The sequence below is a fragment of the Chrysochloris asiatica genome, unplaced genomic scaffold (assembly GCF_000296735.1).
Source record: "Chrysochloris asiatica unplaced genomic scaffold, ChrAsi1.0 scaffold00087, whole genome shotgun sequence".
Lineage (NCBI taxonomy): Eukaryota > Metazoa > Chordata > Mammalia > Afrosoricida > Chrysochloridae > Chrysochloris > Chrysochloris asiatica.
Genome location: NW_006408605.1, coordinates 5,678,697 through 5,688,264, shown reverse-complemented (window position 1 = coordinate 5,688,264; position 9,568 = coordinate 5,678,697).

Sequence of the window (9,568 nt, the reverse complement as noted above, 5' to 3'; positions counted from 1 at the left end):
TGCTGGAGAGCAAGTTTCAGTGTTTCTTCTGACATCCATTTTGATCTTTTCCTTCTTTCTTGTCTTGTTAATGACTTTTTGTGTTCTTCCTGTATGATGTTCTTGATGTCATCCCACAACTCTTCTGTTCTTCTGTCTTTAATGTATCAAATCTGTTTTTCAGATGATCTCTAAATTCAGGTGGGATATATTCAAGGTCATATTTTGGCTCTCGTAGACTTGTTTTCATTTTCTTCAGCTTCATGACCAATAAATAAGATCATATAAACAGAGAAAAGATTGAAGTTGTCAAAGACTTCATTTTGCTTGAATGTGCTATCAACATTCATGGACGCAGAGTCAAGAAATCAAAAGATGTATTGCATTAGGCAAATTTGGTGCAAAAGATCTCTTTAAAGTGTTGAGGAACAAAGATATCAATTTGAGAACAACTAAGGTATGCCTGACCCAAGCCATGGTATTTTCACTCACTTCATATACATGCAAAAGTTGGACAGTGAATACAGAAGACTGTAGAAAAATTGAGACATTTGAATTATTATGTCTGAGAAGACTATTGAAAGTACCATGGACTGTCAGAAAACAAACAAATCTTTGTTGGAAGAAATACAACCAGAATACTTATGAGAAGTGATGATGGTTAGACTTCATCTCTTGTTTTTGGGACATGTCAGGAGGAGATCAGTCTCTGGAGAAGGACATCATGCTTAGTAAAGTGGAAGGTTTACAAAAAGGAGGAAGACCTCCAACAAGATGGATTGATGTAGTGACAGCAACAATGGGCTCAAACATAAGCAACAATTGTGAGAATGGCACAGGAGCAGGCAGGATTCTGTTCTGTCATATATAGAATTGCTATGAGTTACAGCCAACTCGATGGCACCTAACAACATAACAACAACATTATTTGGGTTAAAGAAGACTTCAGGAGATCTTTTGTTTGATTGATTAAGGTTTGAAGTTTAAAGACGATCTCAGGGCAATAGTTTCAGGGTGCATTCAGTTTCCTAGCTCCACAAGTATGGATTCTAAGATAATTTTAATTTATGTTCAATATTTTCCCCCCATCACCTTTGTGATAGGAATTCTTCTATAGACTCTTTCATCAAAATGTTCAGTAGTGTAGTAGTAGTTGAGCAAAGAGGGCATTTTTTTTCATGGAGGCATTGCATTTCCTCCTTCTATTCCTGATTCTCCCTTTTCCTCAATTACTTAATGTGAATAGAGACAAGTTGTTGTTTGTCTTTTTTTTTTTTAATTGTTTTGTTGTGAATTATGTGATAGTTTACATGGGAGAACATTAGTTTTACATTCATCCTACCATATATTGTTTCATTGCCATGATTACAATCCCCTCCATGCATCATCAACCAACCAAAGGGTGTTGCTTGCTTTTAAGACTCAAGACACTATGTAATAAACTAGGAGGAAGAACAAAAGCACTAAACACAATATTAGTATATTAGGACAATTAACTGGATGTCCCAGGAAACTATAACCATAAAACCCAAACCAAGAAACCAAATCCCATATGGTTCTTGGTTGTATATAAGCAACATCAGCAGCTTCTCTTTTGTTGCTGCTGTTGTCATGGAAATATATGTAATACAACATTTGCCAATTCAACTTTTCATAGTTACACGATTTAGTGACATCAATTACATTAATCTGCTGTGCAACCATTATCTTTGATTGATGCCACGTTTCCCATCATCATAAACAGAAACTCAGTGCTCCCTAAATGATAACCCTGCCCCCAATTCAAGTATTTAAAAAAATGAATTTGCATTTTATTAATCATTACTTACATACATTTGGTAGATAGTGCAGTTATATATGGAGCATTTTTCTTTGTACAAGCAAAGCTTAGTGTGCATGTGGGTGCCCAGGCCACTTGTGATAACCCCAGTGCCCAGGTTTGGGCAGACCTGTTGGGAATCCCATCTTAAGGTAGGGGAGAAAGTCAAATTATTTTGCCTGTATGAAAACTGGCCTTTTCCCCTACCCTGTCTTCAACTGGAAGTTGTGGGGATATGGACATGGGGTTTCTGGGAAGACTGACCTTGGTTAAGTGGGGTTATTAGTAATCTTTGAAAAAAGTAAGTCTTCAACCTACCTTTTTCAATTTTGAAGAAGCGTCTTATTCTCATATCCTGGGAGTGAATAAAAAAGACATCAACTATACTCTTATCTGCCATTTTCTAGCCAAATGGAAGTATCTCCACCCAGAATAATAAGCATGTGACTTTTCCTGGCTTCTTTTGTCATTTTTTTTCTGAGGGACTTGGTGCATGTCTGTTTAAGTGAGATAACATACGTGAAGCACCTAGCACAGGGCCTGCCTTACAGTTAACAGATCTTTGTTCTCCTGTTACCTTCTTTGTTTGATAGGCTTCAATCTCACTTGCAAATGTAACATTGATCCCACAGCAAATATGTTTTGGCTTAGTGATGAGTCCACTCAAAAGAAGGGAGAAAAAAATTTAAATTATTGAAACACCTTAATCCATAAACTCACATAAATATTGTTTTGAACTAATAGTTTTATGCACTTTGGCTTCTCTGCTCCATGTTATGAGCGGTTAATATATCTTGCTGTCACGTACCAAGTTAGAGAGCTCTTGCTATCATATACTTTAAAAAGTCAGGCTTTTGAAATTTTCTTTTGTGCTAAACTTGCAATGCAGTATTGGATTTTGTGGTTCATTTAAAAAAAAAAAAAAACAAGTCTTTTATCAAAATGTTAAGCTTGGTTAATTTCCATAAAATATTTCTTCCTGCAATTTACTCTGTATTACTTTTGAAACGCAAATTGCCTCTGCGGCAGCTTGGGGTGGTTGTAAGGGTTTTAGATTCTAGGTATGAAGAAGTCTCAAGTTTGAAGATCAAGGAAATAAATTGGAATCTTGCTTTGTCTTGCTCCCTTGGGTGATCTGAGCTGATCTGAAGAAGGAAAGGAAGAAAAGGGGCGGACCTTGCAATGCCTTGGATTAAGGATGAACAAGTATGTGGTTGTTAGTTGTGTGGCTGTCTGCTCTAGGTTTAGAGGAGGGAGGAAGGAAAGCCTAGAGGTATGGCCAGGAAGAGGCTGAGTGACAGCAAATCTAATGTATTTATACAACCAGTTTCTTCTGCCTGAACCATGCCTTCTATTACAATTCTTTTGCTACATTGTCTTTACTGTTTACCCTCCAACCCAGAATTAACTCTATATTCAAACAATCAGAGTAACTGGTGGACATCAGTGCTGAATGAGAGAAACAAGTTTCAACACACTGAATAGGCTGTTGGGAGACCAGAGGCTGAAAACTTTTCCTGGGATCTTAGTGACAGGGGCCAGGTTGTGTCCTGGCTTTGCCCAGATACACCACCTCAAAGCTGGGTGTTGATGCCTCCTGTGTGGGGCAACAGAGCAGAGCTTTCTGCACTTAGTAGCAATCTCCCTGACAGGCAAAGTTAGTCAACTTGAAAAACACTGACATTTTACAAATAGTGGATGGGCAAGCCAGGCTGTAATTAGGCAGCTGTTGGCTCTTCACCCTCCACTCTTCTTAGAAAGGGGAAAAGTCAGAAAAGAGAAAGATTTTCTTGTTGGCCTGAGATCTTCCTTGTGCACACAAGTTCCACCCCCCACCTTCCCCCCCTCCCCCACTCACCCTGGGCTTTTCTCTGAAAATGCAGAAAGAGCTCATGTGAGAAAGAGCAAATGAATGTATTCGGTGAAAGGTGGGATTCGTGTGCAAGGATTTGGGGTTATATTTAGACCCGTGTAATTAAAGATCCATTTATGTCTGAGCATCCTTAAACAGACAAATATAAAACTCATGAATACCAAATTCTATTTGGGTAACTGGCTGGAAGCGCATGCATTCTCACACATACACACCCTGGGCTGTTTCTGTCTATTCAAGTAGGAATAAAAACCACAATTAGTCTAGGCCCAGGTTGAATGAATTTCTGACCTCACTACTTACGGCTACAAAAAAGAACTCTGTATTTCTGGCTATTTCTACTCTCTCTGATTTTGAAAGTCTGAGTTCCTGTAACAGCATAAAACCAAAAATGATCTGAGATTGATGCTGATAAGGAAGAGACCAATGTTTCTTCTAAATTGCTTTTCTCTTAGGATTGAAGTAGATGTGATGTTTGAATCCTAAAACAAAACAACAAAAAAAAGGTAATGATTTGGACCTATTGAAAAACAATTTGTTTTCACTAAAAATGCTTCAAAAAGAGAAAAACTCCCATTCCCAAACCTGCAAATGTCCAGACAACCTAGAAGCTGGAAAAAGTTTCCATTTTCAATGGTTTAGTGGTAGTGAGAAAAAAAAGGACACGCTCTCTGACTTCCTTCACTCAATATCATGTCAGAGATAATCGTGTGAAATTACTGCAGCCATTGTATTTCCCCCCAAAAGTGGGCACAGCCAGCTTTTTAGATTTCAAATGAGTTGGAACTTAACTACTGTGTCCTTTGCTATAGAGTTCAGAAGTTCCTCTCCCTCCCTCCTCTGAATGTAAAAACCGTGGCACATGTTCCATACAATTCTATCCTATGCTGTCTGGTATGTGTACTGCTTTGTGAAGCAGAATCTGAAGGACAGAGAAAGGAGCCAGGGAGCCATGACTCTGGATTTAAATTGGAACCACAGAAAGAAGTGCATGGAAAGTAGAAGTGACAGGAATCATGGGAGAAAGTGATTATGTTCTCCTAGAGATTTCTTATCAAGGACTTGGATGAAGATAGAATCTGTTCATCAGTTTGTGGATGACACAGAGATTGGAAAGATGACCATTAAATGACATATTCAGGATTCAAAGAGATCTTGATAGGCTGTAGTTAAAATCTAGAATCTAGTAAGGTAACAGCTAATGAGAATAAATAAAGGTAAGGCCCCAAATACCAAGGGTATAAACACAGAGTGGGGAAGAAAGGACTTAACCTATGTAGATATAATTTGGAGTTTTAGTTGATGGAGTCCTGGTGTTGCACTGTGGGTTAATGAGCTGGACTGCAAGGTCAGCAGTTCAAGCTCACCAGCTGCTCCTCAGAAACCCTATACAGGGTTTCTATGGGTCAGAACTGACTCATTGGCACTTAACAACAACAACATTTGGAATCAACAGTAGGATGTGGTTTACTGGGAAGCAAAGTGATATTTGGTCATGGTATTAGAGGCATGTTGTTGTTCTTGTGTGCCATTGAGTCGATTGCAACCTAGAGTGACCCTGTATAGGGTTTCTGAGGAACAACTGATGAGCTTGAACCACTGACCTTGTGGTTCAAACTGACAATGCATTAACCTACAGTGCCACTCCAGGACTCCTGTAAAAGACTAGACTTGTTCTAATATTGAGTTCGCAAGCTAAGTTCTTCTGCCTGTTTTGTAAATAAAGTTTTATTGGAACACAGCCACACATGCTTGCTTATATATTGTCTGTGCTCTTTTGCATTATAATGGTAGAGTCAAGTAGTTGCAGTAGAGACCATTTGGTCTACAAATTTACTATCTGGAATTTTACACAAAAAAGTTTGCCAACTCTTGCTTTTATGTGTGGAAATAAAATCCAATTTTTAGGAGTTGATAGTGAACATATTTTTATACAGTTAAAGGAAGAAAAAGTAAATTTCATGGCAAAGTTGAGTTACCTTCTTAGTGGAGTTGATTTAGAGGAGATTCAAACATTAGTAAGTGTTTGAATTAGGTGGCCCTTGACCGCTTTCTTAATTTTGGGGGTTTCTGATTCACTGCATTGTGGAAATACTTAAATTACTTTGTGGTTTATTTTTTGTTTGTCAGATACGTCTCATCTCTACCCTACCTTATACTACTCCTTTGTACACAGGACCCATAGCTTACCTTGTTTTATAGTTCCTGCAATGGCCAAGGTAAGTCTGCCCTGGCCTCTTCAGTATTAATGGGAGACTTAATAATGCCTTTGTCATGGATTGAATTAGTCCCCCAAACTATGTGTCAATGTGGCTGGACCATGATTCTCAGTGGTTTGACAGTTATGTAATGATGTAATGTGGCAGTCATGTAATGATTACCCCACCCCCTCAATGATGTGATCTGATGTAATCAATGCTGATCTGATATAATTATCTTAAGTACTGCAAATCCTCACTTTTATAATGTTAATGAGACTGTATGCAATCTGCAGGATTAGGTTGTATATTTTGAAATATTTGTTGTTGTTGTTGTTAAGTGCCATCAAGTCGGTTCCGACCCATAGCGACCCTGTACAGGGTTTCCAAGGCTGTAAATCTTTACGGGAGCAGAAAGCCTCATCTTTCTCCCGTGGAGCAGCTGGTAGTTTCGAACTGCTGACCTTGCGGTTTGCAGCCCAATTCGTAACCACTATGCGACCAGAGCTAAATATACAAGGTATTAAACAAGTAAGCATATCTACCACCTTGAAAGAAGAGCCAGGAGTGGAGTGCATCCTTTAGTCTTGGGCTCTCTGCATTGTGAAGCTCCTGGATCCAGAGGAAGAATGATGCCAAGACACCTGGAAATCTTTAAGGAATGCTGGGCCTTCAGATGCTGAAAGGATACAGGATCTTTCTCCAGAAATGTCAAAGAGAGAAAGCCTACCCCTAGAGCTCACACACAGAATTTGGACTTGTAGCCTTCTAAACTATGAAAGAACACATTTCTTTGAAGGCTTCACTTATGCTATTTCAGTTATAACACCATTAAATAATGAAGATATCATCCTCTTGGACTTTTTCACCTACAAAGATGCACAAAGAGACATTTTAAGGGCAGTAATGCAACAAAATGCAGAGTAACGGCATGGAGTGGAAATAGTACAAGGCTTGGATACAGAAGCCTTGTGTTTTAATATCAGCTATGTCATTAACTGTGTTCTTGGAAAAGTTTTATTCATTTATTCATGCAGCCAGATAGTTATTCAGTGCATATTGAGTAGCTACTGTGTTCCAGGTACTATTTAGGGCACTTATATCAATGAACAAAGGAGTTAAGTTTCCTGCCATCTAGGAGCTTGTGCTTATCACACATGCTCTATCTTCTCCCTCTCTTGGTCTTTGCTTTCTCCTCTCTTCCCTCCCCTTTTCTTTTCCCCATTTTCTCTCCCCTCCCCCCATCTGTCTCTTTCTTCTCGTTCTAAGAATTGTTCACTAGTTTTCAATGACTAATCACTTCCCCTAACACCCACCCCTCTTTCTTGTCTTCTTAATGACTTTTTGCTTTCTTCCTTTATGATGTTCTTGATGTCATCCCACAACTCTTCTGATCTTTAGGGTCTAATGTATCAAATCTGTGTTGGTCAGATCTCTAAATTCAGGTGAGATATATTCAAGGTCATATTTTGGCTCTTGTGGACTTGTTTTCATTTTCTTCAGCTTCAGTTTGAATTTGCATATGAGCAATTAATGGTCTGTTCCACAGTCTATCCCTGGTCTTGTTCTGGCTGATGAGTTGGAGCTTTTCCACCATCTCCACACATGTAGTCAATTTGATTTCTGAGTATTCCATCTGGTGAGGTCCCAATGTATAGTTGTCTTTTATGTTGTTTAAGAAAGGTGTTTGTAATGATCAAGTTATTGGTTGCAAAATTCTATCATGCAATCTCTAGAATCCTTTCTAGCATCAAGGTCGTATTTTCCAACTACTGATCCTTCCTCTTTGTTTCCAACATTTGTGTTCCAATCACCAGTAATTATCAATACTTCTTGATTGCATATTTGATTAATTTCAGACAGAAGAAGTTGGTAGAATTCCTCAATTTCATCATCACTGGCTTTGGCGGCTGGTGAATAATAGTGGTATTAACTGGTCTTCCTGGTAGGTATATGGATATTATCCTATCACAGACAGTGTTGTACTTCATGACCGATCTTGATATATTCTTTTTGATGATGAATACGATGCCATTCCTCTTCAATTTGTCATTCCTGGCATTTTAAACCATGTGATTGTCAGATTCAAAATAGCCAGTATCAGTCCATTTCAGCTCACTAATGCCTAGGATATTGATGTTTATGTGTTCCATTTCATTTTTGACAATTTCCAATTTTTCTAGGTTCATACTTTGCACATTCCATGTTCTGATTATTAATGGATGTTTACAGCTGTTTCTCATCATTTTCAGTTGTACCCCATCAACAAATGAAGGTCCCAAGGGATTTACTCTATTTCTGTCTTTACAGTCAACTCTACTTTGAGGGGGCAGCTTTTCCCCCGCTGCATTTTGGGTGCCTTCCAACCCAAGAGGCTCATCTTCTGGCACTTATATCTGACAATATTCTGGTGCTTTTTGTCATGTTTCAATATTCAATAATCTGGTGCTGACAATGTTCCATTACTATTCATACGGTTTCAGTGAGTAAATATTTGGAAGTAGTATGTTTCTCCTCATTCCTAGTCTGTCTTCATCTATAAGCTTATCTGAAACCTTCCCACTCTAAAATACTGGTGGCATAGCTTCCATAATCACAGCAACACACAGGCCACCACAGTACAACAAACTGACAGATGAGTGGTGGATCTTGGAGTTTACAGACTTGTGGAAAAGATAGATAATAAATAGCAAACATGATAAACAAGAGATTTATATAATATGTTGGTGTTGTTAGGCACTGTAGAGTTGGTTCCAATTCATAATGACCTTATGTACAATGGAATGAAACACTGACTTGTCCTGTGCCAATCACACACTTGTTATGCTTGAGCCCTTTGTTGCTGCTACTGTGCCAATCCTTCCCATTGGAGGTCTTCAACTTTTTTCGCTGACCATCCACTTTACTAAGCATGATGTCCTTATCCAGGGACTGGTCTCTCCTGATAAGATCTCCAAAGTATGAGAGACAAAGTCTCACTATCTTGGATTTTAAGGATCATTCTGGTTGTACTTCTTCTTTTTTTAAAATGCAAATGTGTATTTGTTGTTGTTGTTGTAAGTAACATTGAGTTGGTTCCAACTCATAGCAACCCTGAATAGAGTTTCTGAGAGTGAATGGTGAGCTTGAACTGCTAGCCTTACAGTTCAAACCGACTTTGCAGCCAGCACATTAACTCACATTGTTGGGTAATGTCAAATCAGCTCTGACTCAAAATAACCCTATGCACAACAGAATGTCATCCTCACAATTGCTATTACATTTGAAACTACTGTTGCTGCCACTGTGTCAATCCATCCTATTGGGGGTCTTCCTCTTCACAAAGCATAATGACCTTCTCCAGGGATTGGTCCCTCCTGATAACATGTCCAAAGTATGGGAGACAAAATCCTTAATTCTAAGGAGAATTCTGGTTGTACTCCTTCTAAGACAGGTGTGCTTGTTTTACTGGTGGTCGGTGGCACTTTTTTGTTGTTTTTATTAAGGTTTTTATTGTGGATTGAGTGAAAGTTTACATGACAGATCATCAGTTTTACATTCAACAATTCATATACCATGTTTCATTACAATGGTTATAATCCTCTTCATGTACCATCAGTTAATAGTATTTCTCTCTATTCACCTTAGCTTTTTAAACAAACAAATAAACAAACAAACAAAAACAACACTCAGGTATATATAATAATTTACACCTCTAAA